Here is a 14,256-nt window from a genome sequence, read left to right on the forward strand (position 1 = left end):
TTCATGGTAGTTATTGGCCTTTAATGTGAGTTTGTCAAAGTGCTGTTTTATACTGATAGCTCAAGAGGATTGCGGAAATGGAGACTTTATTTTTTAAATACCCTTTTCTAAATTTTCGATTCAAGGGGTACGTGTGCAAGTTTGTTACATGGATATATTGTGTTATGCTAAAGCTTGGGTTTCTGTTTAGCCTGTCTCCCAAGTAGTGAACATAGCACCCAGTAGGCAGTTTTTCAACCCTTACTCCCTCTCTCCCCACTTTTGGGAGTCCCCAGTGTCTGTTGTTCCCATCTTTATGTGTGTGTCCAATGTTTACCTCCCACTTACAAGTGAGAAATGTGGTTAAATACTTTCTTTTAAAATGAAGGTAAATATTATTCTGTTTACCTGTTAACTTACTAATACCAATTGCTTAGATCCATCTGCCTAGTACCAATTCAGTACTTGATGTAACATGCCAAATACTACTTGGAGATGTGACCTTTTTGAAAAACTGAATGTGCTTTCTTTTCCCATTTGCTGACTCAGGATTTACCTGCCTTTTCAAGCATTGCGAGAGGCTGGCCAGCCAGCCAGCCCTTCTGGATATTCTCTCCCAACTGGTGAACATTATAGGCCTGAAACAAATTAAAGAAGGAACTGAAATATACCTAATTCCTCTTTGTGCCCCTATCCATAAAAGAAAAGCAATTATGATTAGGAAAAATAAAATATTTACATGAATGGAAATGTGATGCTACTAAAAATAATTAGGTCTTATCATTCGGATGCTACCTCTTTGGTGCATTCAAAAGAGGTAGCGTCCAAAATTGTTTGGAACGTAGATATCGTAGCCCCTCCCTAGAGGAGGTCCTATGTTTGAGACAAGATGCCTCTTCAACCACTCAGGTGGCTTTTGGCCAAAAAGAAAACGTAGTTCCCCCAGAGTGTTCTCAGAAACCCTAAGGGAGGGCTGAGAACACAGCTGTGGGGTAGTGTCTTCCCTGGCTTTCTTCTTTGAACAGAAGAAAGTTGGTCACTTAGCTGAGTGACCAAATAAGTGGGGCAGAGGAGATTGTAGGTCAGGGAAGGCCCTTTAGCCGTAAAGAATGGTTTGCTGCTTTATCACTACTATTGAGCCAGAATTACCCCAAGATGTTTCCCTAATTCACTTTCTCCAGCTAGGGTCCCTCACTGTTTCCTGTTATCTCCAGATTTAGCTTTTTCTGTAGGTGGTCTCTCTTCGGTCCTCAGGATACTGTCTCATCTAACGTGAGGCCTTTCTTGTCTGATACTTTTGTAGGCAGTGGCTAAGGCCATGGTTAGAGGATGTAAAAATTTCCATGGAATTCTGTAAAATCCAGTAACCAGATTGCCCAAGGAAACAAAACTCAATGCACTTTTCCCCTCCACCCTTCTTTTTGTTTGTTTGTTTGTTTGTTTGAGACGGAGTCTCGCTCTGTCACCAGGCTGGAGTACAGAGGCACGATCTCAGCTCACTGCAACCTCCGCCTCCCACGTTCAAGCGATTCTCCTGCCTCCGCCTGCCAAGTAGCTGGGATTACAGGCGCCTGCCACCACGCCCAGCTAATTTTTGTATTTTTAGTACAGACGTGGTTTCACCATGTGGGCCAGGATGGTCTCGATCTTTGACCTCATGATCCACCTGCCTCAGCCTCCCGAAGTGCTGGGATTACAGGCATGAGCCACTGCACCCAGCCCTCCCCTCCACCCTTCTTGGTTCACTGTGTATAGGAAGATTTCCTCAGCTGTGTAAGTGACTCATCTGTTAAAGCCAAATAACCCCCAAAGCTGCAGGTTAGAATAGGCAGGAAGTCACTAGAAAATGAGGTATTCTGGAAAGAATTCTACATATGATTATATATATGATATATATATAGAGAGAGAGTTGGGTTTTGTTTGTTTGTTTTGAGACAGGGTCTCACTCTATCACTGAAGCTGGACTGCAGTGGCACAATCTCAGCTTACTGCAGCCTTGACCTCCTGGATGCAAGCCATCCTCCCACCTCAGCCTCGAGTAGCTGGGACTATACACGCATGCCACCACACCTGGCCAATTTTTGTATTTTTATAAAGACAGGGTTTCACCATGTTGCCCAGGCTAGTCTTGAACTCCTGAGCTCAGGTGATCTGCCTGCCTCTACCTCCCACAGTGCTGGGATTATAGGAGGCATGAGCCACCGCACACCCAGCCTTGCATTATGTCTTTTTTTTTTTTGGAGATAGGGTCTCACTCTCACGCAAGCTGGAGTGTAGTGGTGTGATCTCAGCTTGCTACAGCCTCAACCTCCTAGACTCAAGCAATCCTCCAACCTTCCCACCTCGGCCTCATGAGTAGCTGGGACTACAGGCTCATGCCCCCATGCCCAGCTGATTTTTGTATTTTTTGTAGAGATGGGGTTTCACCATATTTCTACATATTTTTTTTATTCTGCCATAAATACCAGAGACTTCAGGATATAGTCAGAATATATGACCTTTGTTGTTAGAAAAACCCTGCCTGCCTTTAGTTTTCCAGCATGACCTGAATTCTCTGAAGTTTTAGCTGCAGTTTTGGTATAATGGTATTTATTGTTCTATATTAGAGTTCTCCAGGGAAACAGAACCAATAAGAGAGATCGGTAAATATTATAAGTAAAAGATATATAGAAATAAACATGTAGGGAGATATAGATATATAAATATGTGTGTTTATTATAAGGAATTGGCTTACACAATTATGGAGGCTGGCAAATCCAAAATCTGCAGAGCTTGGCTGGGTGCAGTGGCTCATGCCTGTAGTCCCAACACTTTGGGAAGCTGAGGAGAGCGGATCCTTTGAGGTTGGGAGTTCAAGATAAGCCTGGCCAACATGATGAAACCCCATCTCTACTAGAAAATACAAAAATTAGCCAGGCATGGTGGTGGGCACCTGTAGTCCCAGCTACTCGGCAGGCTGAGGCAGGAGAATCACTTGAACGTGGGAGGCGGAGGTTGCAGTGAGTCAAAATCATGCCACTGCACTCCAGCCTGGGTGACAGTGAGACACTGTCTCAAAAAAAAAAAAATCTGCAAAGCTGATGTCTAGTGGGCTGGAAGAGTCAATGTTCCAGTTCAAAGCCTGTCAGGAAGGAGAATTCTCTTTTACGTGGGGGAAGGTAGTATTTTGTTCTACTGAGGCCTTCAACTGATTGGATGAGGCCCACCTACATTGGGAAGAGCAATCTCCTTTACTCAGTCTGCCAATTTAAATGTTAATCTCATCCAAAACACCCAAAATAATGTCTGGCCAAGTATTTGGGCGCCCTGTGGTCCAGTCAAGTTGACACATAAAATTAACCATCACATCATAATGGGTACTGTTTTGATTCCTTTTTTTTGTAGTCTAATTTAATTTGCAATCAAGTTAAAGTTCATCTGATTAAGAACTATATGTTAGTGGGAATAAAGAAAGTAGATAGAGGAAAGAGATATTTTATGATTTATTTTATATAGAATTCTTCCCTCAGATCTGTGAGTTGTATATGCCTCTTACACTATCCTTGAAATAAGAAAGTAAGCAATTCTTCCCATTCTGTGTTTCAGGGAACAAATGTCTTGAAATTTGACTGAAAGGCAGCTGGTTGAATTTGTAATACAGCCAAGGCATAACTGCAAGTCTTCTCATTCTCTGTCTCCATTCTGTCATTTAGGTTTCTGGGAAACATTTGGCCTGAAAAACCTATTTTAGAAAATAAGCCCAGACATTTAGAGAAACAGAACTGAGTGAGCCCTTTGGGGTTTGAAACTCTTGGTTTGTGTTAGATATCTTTTGAGAACATGTTCATGTGTGAAATAGAGACATGCATGTAATTAAATTTGGGGCCAAATTAGGTGCAGTTAGAATAGCATGCAGTGCAGACATATCCCAAGCTGTTTAATTGACACGTTCCACTTACTAAGATATGTCACCTCGGTGACTGTCATTTAATTTTGAATATCAGCTTTTTGTTTGCAAGTGCAGAGATTTTGACAGCCATTCCACCTTCAACTGTTGTGGCCAGTAGCTAATGTTAATCGGAGTGTTTGGTATAAACCAAGTACTCACCTAAGTACTTCACATGGATTATTTTTATTTTCACAATGACCCTATGAAATAAATATGTGAGGAAACTGAGGAACAAACAGTTTAGACTTTGCCCAAAGATTAAACAGCCAGCAAGTGGCAAACTGTGATTTTTTTTTTAACCTTAAGTGGTGTTGCTCCAGAAACTGGGCCCTTTACTATACTACACTGCCTCCTTGAAGTTTTTCCGTTTAAAAAGTTTTCAATATGGTGGAAACAGTAATGTATTAAAGGGTATACAAATTTTCCAATACTTTTATAATGAAAGATAAAAAACCTACTCGTTAAAGAAAATGGGCCGTGCACAGTGACTCACGCCTGTAATCCCAGCACTTTGGGAGGCCGAGGTGGGCGGATTACCTGAGGTCGGGAGTTCGAGACCATCCCAACCAACATGGAGAAACCCCATCTCTACTAAAAATACAAAATTAGCCAGGCATGGTGGCACAGGCCTGTAATCCCAGCTACTCTGGAGGCTGAGGCAGGAGAATTGCTTGAACCTGGGAGGCGGAGGTTGCAATGAGCCAGATTGCACGCCATTGCACACCAGCCAGGGCAACAAGAGTGAAGCTCCGTCTCAAAAAAAAAAAAAGAAAATCCAAACCTCCTAGGAGTCCAGCAACCCAAACAAAACCTCTATTTACATTTCAATAAATTTGCCTTTAATCAACTTTTATGCAAATATTGTTTCACATAATTGTATTCATATTTAAACAAAACTTTTTTTTTTTTTTTGGTAGAGACAGGGGCTTGCTATATTGCCCATGCTGGTCTCAAACCCCTAGCATCAAACAATCCTCTCACTTCAGCATCCCAAAATGTTGGGACTACAGACATGAGCCACTGCACCTAGCCTAAACGGTATTTTTTATTACACACCTTTTATGTGTCCATGATTACAGGAGGAGTTGTAGGGGATATAAAGGCCTATGCCACTGAAGTCCAGAGAAGAAGGAGGTCAAGAAAGAGTTTTTGAAGTAGCATTTAAGATGGATAAAAATCAAGAGGTGAGATAGAATTTCAGGTTGGGGCAAAAGAAGTTTAGAATTCTTACGCAGGTTTGGGAAGTAGCCAGTAGAACCCAGGGTTTATGTTTAGAGCAGTGGGAAATAAGCTTAGATTATTGGCAGATTGTTTAGGTCATTAATTTAAGCAATAGTGGTGTACCTACCATGTGCCAGGTACTTCATTAGGTACGTAGGATGCAGGGCTGGGGAAAAGAACATTCCTGTATAGGAAGGGCAGTCCAGAAAGCAGGTGGACATGTAAAAAGAATTGTGTCTCAGTGCAGAGAGCGCCAAGTCTTTATTTCTTGCAGTGATGGAGGGCGAGGATGAGGTCAAGGAAAGTCTTGTAAAGGAGAGGGTGTTCAAGCTGGGTAAGAGCTTGCCAAATGGAAGATTACAGGAAATTTGGAGAATAGTGGATATTCATTATAGCTGGAGCTGGCAGGAGGACTGTAGCGTTCTCTTTGTTTAGGCTAGTATAACAAAATGCCTTAGATTTGGGTAATCTATAAACAATGGAAATGTATTGCTCACAATTCTGGAGGTTGGATGTCCAAGATCAAGGTGTCAGCAAATTTGGTGTCCACTGAGGGCCCTCCTCTTCATAAGTGGCACCTTCTTGCTGCTTCCTCACATGGCAGAAGGGGCAAAACAAGTTCCCCGTGCCCTCTTTCATAAGGGCAGTAATCCCAGTCAGGAGACTGCCACCTTCATGACCTAGTCACCTCCCAAAGGCCCCATCTCCTACTACCAACACATTGGGAAATAGTTTTTTTTTTTTTTTTTTTTTTTTTTTGAGACGGAGTTTCACTCTTATTGCCCAGGCTGGAGTGTAGTGGTGCAGTCTCCGCTCACTGCAACCTCCGTCTCCCAGGTGCAAGTGATTCTCCTGCCTCAGCCTCCTGAGTAGCTGGGATTACAGGCAAGCACCACCATGCCTGGCTAATTTTTGTATTTTTAGGAGAGACAGGTTTCACTATGTTGGCTAGGCTGGTCTCGAACGCTTGACCTCAAGTGATCCACCCACCTCGGCCTCCCAAAGTGTGGGGATTACATGCATGAGCCACCATGCTTGGCTGGGAAATAGATTTCAACATATGAATTTTTAGGCTGGGCATAATGACTCATACTTCTAATCCCAGCACCCTGAGTGGCCGAGGTGGGAGGATTGCCTGAAGCTGGGAGTTTGAGACCAGCCTAGGCAACAAAGTGAGACCCTATCTCTACAAAAAATACAAAAACAGGGCCAGGTGTGGTGGCTCACGCCTGTAATCCCAGCACTTTGGGAGGCCAAGACAGAGGATGGCTTGAGCCTAGGAGTTTGAGGCCGCAGTGTGCTATGATTGCACCACTACACTCCAGCATGGGCAACAGAGCAAGACCCTGCCTCAAAAAAAACAGAAATGAATTTTGGAAGGACACAAAACATACAGATCATAGCAAAGGTAGAGGTGAGAAAATGAGATTGGAGTTTGGGTCAAATTAACGAGAGTCTGTATGCCATGCTGAAGTGTTTAGGCTCCATTTTTTTTTTTTTTTTTTTTTTAAGAGTCAGGGACTTGCTCTGTTACCCAGGCTAGGGTGTAGTAATGTGGTCATAGCTCAGTGCAGCCTCGAACTCCTGGCTTTAGGTGATCCTCTAACCTTGGCCTCCCAAAGTACTGGGATTACAAGTGTGAGCCACCACATCTGGCCTGGATTTCACCCTGTAGTAGAGAACTATTGAAAGAGCATTTTTAATCTTTTTTTTCTTATTGAAAAACATAAACATTACTTCTTTTTTAAGTGGCTTAAAACAACACAAATTAATTATCTTACAGCTCTAGAGGTCAGAAGTCCAAAATGGGTCTCTCTCGGGTAAAATTGGTGTTGGCAGGACTGCATTCCTCTCTAGCAGCTATTTTAGGGAAGAATCATTTTTCTTGCTTTTTCTGGCTTCTAGAGGCTGCCCACATTCCTTGGCTCATGGTTCCCTTTCTTCTTCTTCAAAAGCCAGCTATAGCTGATGAAAACTTTCCCATATCTCATCACTCTGACCTTTTCTGCCTCCCACTTCCACTTGTGTGTTTGTTTGTTTTATTTTGCTTTTGAGACAGGGTCTTAGTCTGTTGCTCAGGATGGAATGCAGTGGCACGACCACAGCTCACTGCAGCCTGGACTTCCCAAGCTGAAGCAATCCTCCCACCTCAGTGTCCTTAGTAGCTAGGATCACAGGCCCACACCAACACACATGGCTAATTTTTTTTTTTCCTAATTTTTTGTAGAGATAGGCACTTAGGGGGACCAAGGCAGAGGATGCTATGTTGTCCAGGTGGGTCTCAAACTCCTGGGCCCAAACTATCCTCCTGTCTCAGCCTCCCAAAATGCTGGGATTACAGGCATGAGCCATCATGAGGTCAAGAGGTCAAGACCATCCTGGCCAACATGGTGAAACCCCATCTCTACTAAAAAAACAAAAATCAGCTGGGTGTGGTGGCGCAAGCCTGTAGTCCCAGCTACTCGGGAGGCTGAGGCAGGAGAATTGCTTGAACCCAAAAGGCAGAGGTTGCAGTGAGCCAAGATCGTGCTACTGCACTCCAGCATGGGCAACAAAGCAAGACTCTATCTCCGAACAAACAAATAAGAGAATTTTCCTCTAATTTTATCACTGAAAGATAACTTGATTAAGAGTTTGAGTATCCTTTCAGGTTTTTCTCTACACATGCGGTACTAGCTACGAACCATTCCTCTTAAAAAAAAATAAAAATAAAAATAAACGGGCTCATACTTGGCTTTCTGTAGTTTGCTTTTTTCTTTTTAATGTATCTTGGCTATGTTCCCATGTAAGAACATACAGTTCTAGCTCATTCCTTTTCATTGTTGCATAGGACTATATGGATATATTAATAATTTATGTTGCCAAGTTATCTATTTTTATTTTTTTTGAGATGGAGTCTCGCTCTGTCGCTCAGGTTGGAGTGCAGTGGCATGATCTCAGCTCAGTGCAACTTCTGCCTCCCAGGTTCAAGCAATTCTGCCCCAGCCTCTGCAGTAGCTGGGATTACAGGCACCTGCCACCAGGAGCCTGGCTAATTTTTTGTATTCTTAGTAGAGACAAGGTTTCGCTATGTTGGCTAGGCTGATCTTGAACTCCTGAACTCAGGTGATCCACCCGCCTCAGCCTCCTAAAGTGCTGGGATTACAGGCGTGAGCCACTGTGCCCGGCCTTTGCCAATTATCTATTGATGGATATTTTAGGTATTCCTTTTTCCTCTATTACAAACGGTGCTACAAACTAACATATTTACATATTCATAAATTTATGTGAAACTTCTTTAGGAACTCCTAGAAATGGGTCAGAGTATATGCACTTTGGTATAAACTCCCACCAGTAGGGTCTGAGAGGCCATTTTCCCCCATATCCTTAACAAGACTGTTTTCAACCTTTACCAATCTAAGAAATAAAACATTTTTTTAATTTTCTTAAAATAATTTACCTTTTCTAATCCTCCAGTGTGCATGCTAGAAAATTTTTTAAATTTGTTTTTTGTTACAAGTGATCATATTTTTAAATGTATTAGTCATTTTTATTGTATGAATCACCTATTCGTGTCCTGTGTCTGTTTTCATTTTGTCTTTTTCTTGTGACTTTTAAAAAGTTCTTTTTATGTTATCAACATTAACCTTTTGTCACACATATTGCAAATATTTTCCCCAGTTCGTGGAGGGATTTTATTTATTTTTTATTGAGACAGAGTCTCACTCTGTCTCCCAGGCTGGAGTGTAGTGGCGCCATCTCAGCTCACTGCAACCTCCACCTCCAGGGTTCAAGCGATTTGATTCTCATGTCTCAGCCTCCTCAGTAGCTGGGATTACAGGCGCATACCACCATGCCCAGCTAATTTTTTTTTTTTTTTTGTATTTTTAGTAGAGATGGGCTTTCACCATGTTGGTCTGGCTGGCCTCGAACTCCTGACCTCAAGTGATCCACTTGCCTCAGCCTCCCAAAGTGCTGGGATAACAGGTGTGAGCCATTGTGCCTGGCCTGTGGAGATATTTTAAGTAGAGTAATATTAGATTTGGGCTTGAGAAATCTGTCTGGTGGTAGCTTAAATGCTAGTACAGTTTAGCCTTTATTGTGGAAGCTGTATGGACTTATTGAAAATTTGAGTATGAGAATGATATGAGTACTGTGGTTTAGGAAGGTAGTATTGCCTGTTGTATCTACTACAGTTTACAGAAAAAGGAAAGAAGAAAGACTGTTATAGTAGTTTAAGCATGAGTGGTGACAATGTAAATGGCAAGTGAAAAATGAATTTGACAAATGCAATGAAGAAGGAATCAAGAGGTTTCCACTTTGAAGACTAACAGTGAGGCATAAGACGGAGTCAGTAGTACCAAGATTTGAACACAGATGATAGCTAAGAGGAAGGTGATAACGCACAGCAAAGAAAACAATCTACAAAATGAAAAGGCAGCCTACAGAATGGGAGAAAATATTTGCAAACCATGTTTTCAGTAAGGCATTAATATCCAAAATATATAAGGAACTCATACAACTCAACAGCAAAAAAAAAAAAACCCAAATAACCCAAATAAAAAATGGACAAAGTACCTGAATAGACATTTTTCCAAAGAAGACATACAAACACCCAACAAACACCCAGCAGGTATATGAAAAGGTGCTCAACAGGTATCAAAAGGTGCTCAACATCACAGTCATCAAGGAAATGCAAATCAAAACCACAATAAGCCGGGCGCTGTGGCTCACGCCTGTAATCCCAGCACTTCGGGAAGCCAAGGTGGGTGGATCACCTGAGGTCAGGAATTTCAGACCAGCCTGGCCAACGTAATGAAACCCCATCTCTACTAAAAATAGAAAAATTAGCCAGATGTGGTGGTGCCTGTAATCTCAGCTACTTGGGAGGCTGAGGCAGGAGACTCGCTCAAACCAGTGAGCCGAGATCACAACATTGCACTCCAGCCTGAGGGACAAGAGCGAAACTCCATCTCAAAAAACAAAAACAAAAACAACACAATGAGATACCACCTCACGCCTGGTAGGATGGCTATTCTCAAAAAGTCAAATGATAACAAGTGTTGGTGAGGAGGTGAAAAAAAGGGAACCCTTATACATCATTAGTGGGAATATAAATTGGTACAGCCATTGTGGAGAACAGTATAGAGGTTCCTCAAAAAATTAAAAAATAGAACAACCATATGATCCAGCAGTCCCACTTCTGGATATATATCCAAAGAAAATGAAATTGGTATCTCAAAGAGGTATCTGCATGCCCATGTTCATCACAGCATTATTTGCAATAGCCACGATATGGAATCAGATTGTCAGTGGATGAATGGATAAAGAAAATGTGATATGTGTGTTTATATACCTACATACACACAACAGAATATTATTCAGCCTTCTTGAAATTCTGCTATTTGCAACAACATGGATGAACCTGGAAGACATTATACTAAGTGAAATAAGCCAGGCATAGAAAGACAAATACTGCATGATCTTGTTTATCCAGTGTGTGGAATCTCCGAAAAGTGGATCTCATAGGAAAAGAGAGTAGAGGATGGCTACCAGGGGTCAGAGGGTGGGAAAAATGGGGAGATGATGGTCAAAGGGCACAAACTTGCAGTTGTAAGATGAACAAGTTTTGGAGACCCTAATGTACAGCACGGTGACTATAGTTAATATTTTATATACTTGAAATTTGCTTGGAGAGTAGATCTTAAGTATTCTCACTACACCAAAAAAAGATAACTGAGGCTATGGACATGTTAATTGGCTTGATTGGGTAATCATTTCATAATGTATCAAAACATCACAATGTACAATTTAAATATATACAATTTTTATTTGTCAATTATACCTCAATAAAACTGACAAGGGAAAATGATACAGAGGACAGGAATGGAGTCAGGAAAATAATGTGGGTGGGAAAGATGATTTTTTTTGACATAAATAAATTGAGCTTGTGGACATCCAAGTGGAAATACCTGTTAGGCAGCTAGGGATACCGAGCTGGAACCCATACAGAGATAGAAAGGCTGGCACTAGTTGGTGAAATCATGCCTATATGGTCATGGTTGGAGCAGCTTATCTCCTAGGAATAGTTAGGAGGTAGAGAATGTCATTGTCTCTCTATATGAAACAAAGTGCATCACAGTGCTGCAAGCTGATGGTCATCACTCCTCATTACCGCACCTTTTCTTCATCTCATCTGGAAGCTGTGAGCAGTTTTGTTTTGTTTTGTTTTGTTTTGAGATGGAGTCTTGCTCTGACACCCAGGCTACAGTGCAGTAGCACCATCTCGGCTCACTGCAACCTCCACCTCCTGGGTTCAAGTCATTCTCCTGCCTCAGCCTCCCTGGTAGCTGGGATTACAGGTGTGCACCACCACACCCAGCTAATTTTTGTATTTTTAGTAGAGACGGGATTTCACCATGTTAGACAGGCTGGTCTTGAACTCGTGACCTCGTGATCTACCCACCTTGGTCTCCCAAAGTGCTGGGATTACAGGCATGGGCCACCGTGCCCTGCTGAGCAGTTTTTTAACTGTTACCAGTATTCAGGGATGGTTGTATTCTGTTGGAGGAATAAGTCAGCTATTGGAATTTGGGGTTTTCCTTTAGTGAAGAGAATGTGATCCCATTCTACCGCTCATAGTGCTTCACAGTCTACAAACTACTTTCGCAAGTGATCCCACTTTTTTTTTCTTGTTATTATGCTAACCTTGTGAAGTAGGTAAGGACCAGTGTAATTATCCCCATTTCACAGATGAAGGAGCTGAGACACAGGGAGTTTGAAATTTGCAAAAGGACATAGGTAGTAAATTACAGAGCTCAGAGACAGATAATCTTGATTACAAGTTCAGTGCTCTTTTTGTTCTACCTTGGGGCCTCCCTTTTCAGCAGTGTTCACCTCACAATATTTGTCAGTGCTTTACATAGATAAAGCTGTCTCTCCCTCCGTGTTACAATGACAAGTTTTCTATGGATTTTGTGTCCAGCAAAACAGTAAGTTAGTCTTGTATTTTTCTTCAATTTAAACTGGACATTGAGTTGTACACCTTTATTGGTTTAGTAGTACAAAATCACCTAAGCTTAGCTCTTAATATTCAAAGTAGAGAGGAAGATAGGAATCTGGAGCAAAGAAATACACACTTGAGAAAAAGAAGACGAGGGAAAATTTCCTCTAATCATGGATCTCCAAGCAGGCTACTCGGCCTCTGGGGCTGTAGAGAGACTGACCCAATACACACAGTTCTTCTATCCCATCCTGTCTTCTAGAGTGGTAGTACAGAGAGAGCCAGCAGGTTGGAGGTAGAAGATTTAAAAATAAGAAATTTAAAAAAAAAGAGTTGGAGGTTTCTTTAACTTCCTGGCAGCATCTCCAAAGAGTGGTACCCTCCTGTGTTCCTGTGCTCAGTAGAAGCAGTCTCTGTCTTTAGACCTGGTTGGTTGACTTGCATGAGTTCACAGAACTGGAAGTGCCCAGCACACAATGCTGAAAAATCTTTATGAAGCTCTCAGCTGCTATAGTGTAGCCCTTGATGGAAATGGGTTTTTGTTGGGTATATGGAAAACCCATCAGTCTTACCATCCCAGCACTGCCAGTTCTTATTGTCTAACATATATGAAGGAGAAGGAAAATCGTACTTCTCAAAACATAACTAAAATCACAGGGGAAAATTAAACACTGTGTTTAAAAGGCCATGAGATTTCATTTCCAGGGAAGAGGAATAATTCCGCCTTTTCTGTCTCCTGAGGCTTTTCTGTTTTCATAGTTTCTCCTAGTTTTATTACACATACTGTCCCTTCAGGGTTATCACACAGTGCTTCTAAAACCTGACCTATCCTATGATCAGTGTCCTTCCTCAGTTTCCAGCAAAGTGGTTGTGGTTAAGACAGGTACACAGGGCAGATCACTGGGGTACAGGTTAGAGGGAACTGACCTTGCAGACTGCATTCCACGTTCTTTTGTCACTACTGGCCATAGTTCTGTACTTGTCCACTAAAAAGTAAACTCGAAGTTCAAGTCTTAAGTTATTTCTTCCCTGAGAGACGATGTTGATTGAAATACTAAGTGAATAAATGAGCAAATGGAAGGAAGATGTTAGCCGAAGCTGCAGTGAAGAGAAAGGTATGATATGAGCCTGAACTTGGAAGGGGGAGAGTCTTCACTCAGTGGCCATTTGTATACTGGCCTTGCACTACACTATCAGGCCAACACCCTGAAGACCTATTCTGAACTTTCCACCTGCCTGCAAATGTTGACTATGGTCATTTCTGTTCACTACCTAATAAATGAGTAACAAGAATTCCTCTGCCCCATCTCACAATGCCAAATAATGGTGTTTACTAAAATAATAAAAATTTGGCCTAATAAAAGAGCCTCCAACAAAGCCACTTGGTGATCACTCTGCCGCCCAAGTTTCTGCCCTGGCATTCTGACAATAGCGGGGATGATAATACACTTCGTCAAAACATATATGGAGCCGGGCGCGGTGGCTCACGCCTATAATCCCAGCACTTTGGGAGGCTGAGGTGGGTGGATCACTTGAGGTCAGGAGTTCGAGACCAGCCTGGCAAACATAGTGAAACCCTGTCTCTACTAAAAATACAAAAAGCCAGGTGTGATGGCGCATGCCTGTAATCCCAGCTACTCTTGAGGCTAAGGCAGGAGAATTGCTTGAACCCGGGAGGTAGAGGTAGAGGCTGCAGTGAGCCAAGATCGTGCCACTGAAGACTGGGTGACAGAGATAGACTCTGTCTAAAAAAAAAAAAAAAAAAAAATGGCCAGGCATGGTGGCTCATGCTTGTAATCCCAGCACTTTGGGAGGCTGAGGCGGGTGGATCACCTGAGGTCAGGAGTTTGAGACCAGCCTGGCCAACGTAACGAAATCCCGTCTCTACTAAAAATACAAAAATTAGCCAGGCATGGTGGCAGGCACCTGTAGTCTCAGCTACTTGGGAGGCTGAGGCAGGAGAATGGCGTGAACCCAGGAGGCAGAGCTTGCAGTGAGCCGAGATCACGCCACTGCACTCCAGCCTGGGCAACAGAGCGAGACTCCGTCTCAAAAAAACAAAACAAAACAAACAGAAAAAAAACAAAAACAAAAATAACCGTATATGGACACTCATTAGGATGGCTATTACAAAAAAAAAATGTTG

The sequence above is a fragment of the Nomascus leucogenys genome, chromosome 5 (genome assembly GCF_006542625.1).
Source record: "Nomascus leucogenys isolate Asia chromosome 5, Asia_NLE_v1, whole genome shotgun sequence".
NCBI lineage: Eukaryota > Metazoa > Chordata > Mammalia > Primates > Hylobatidae > Nomascus > Nomascus leucogenys.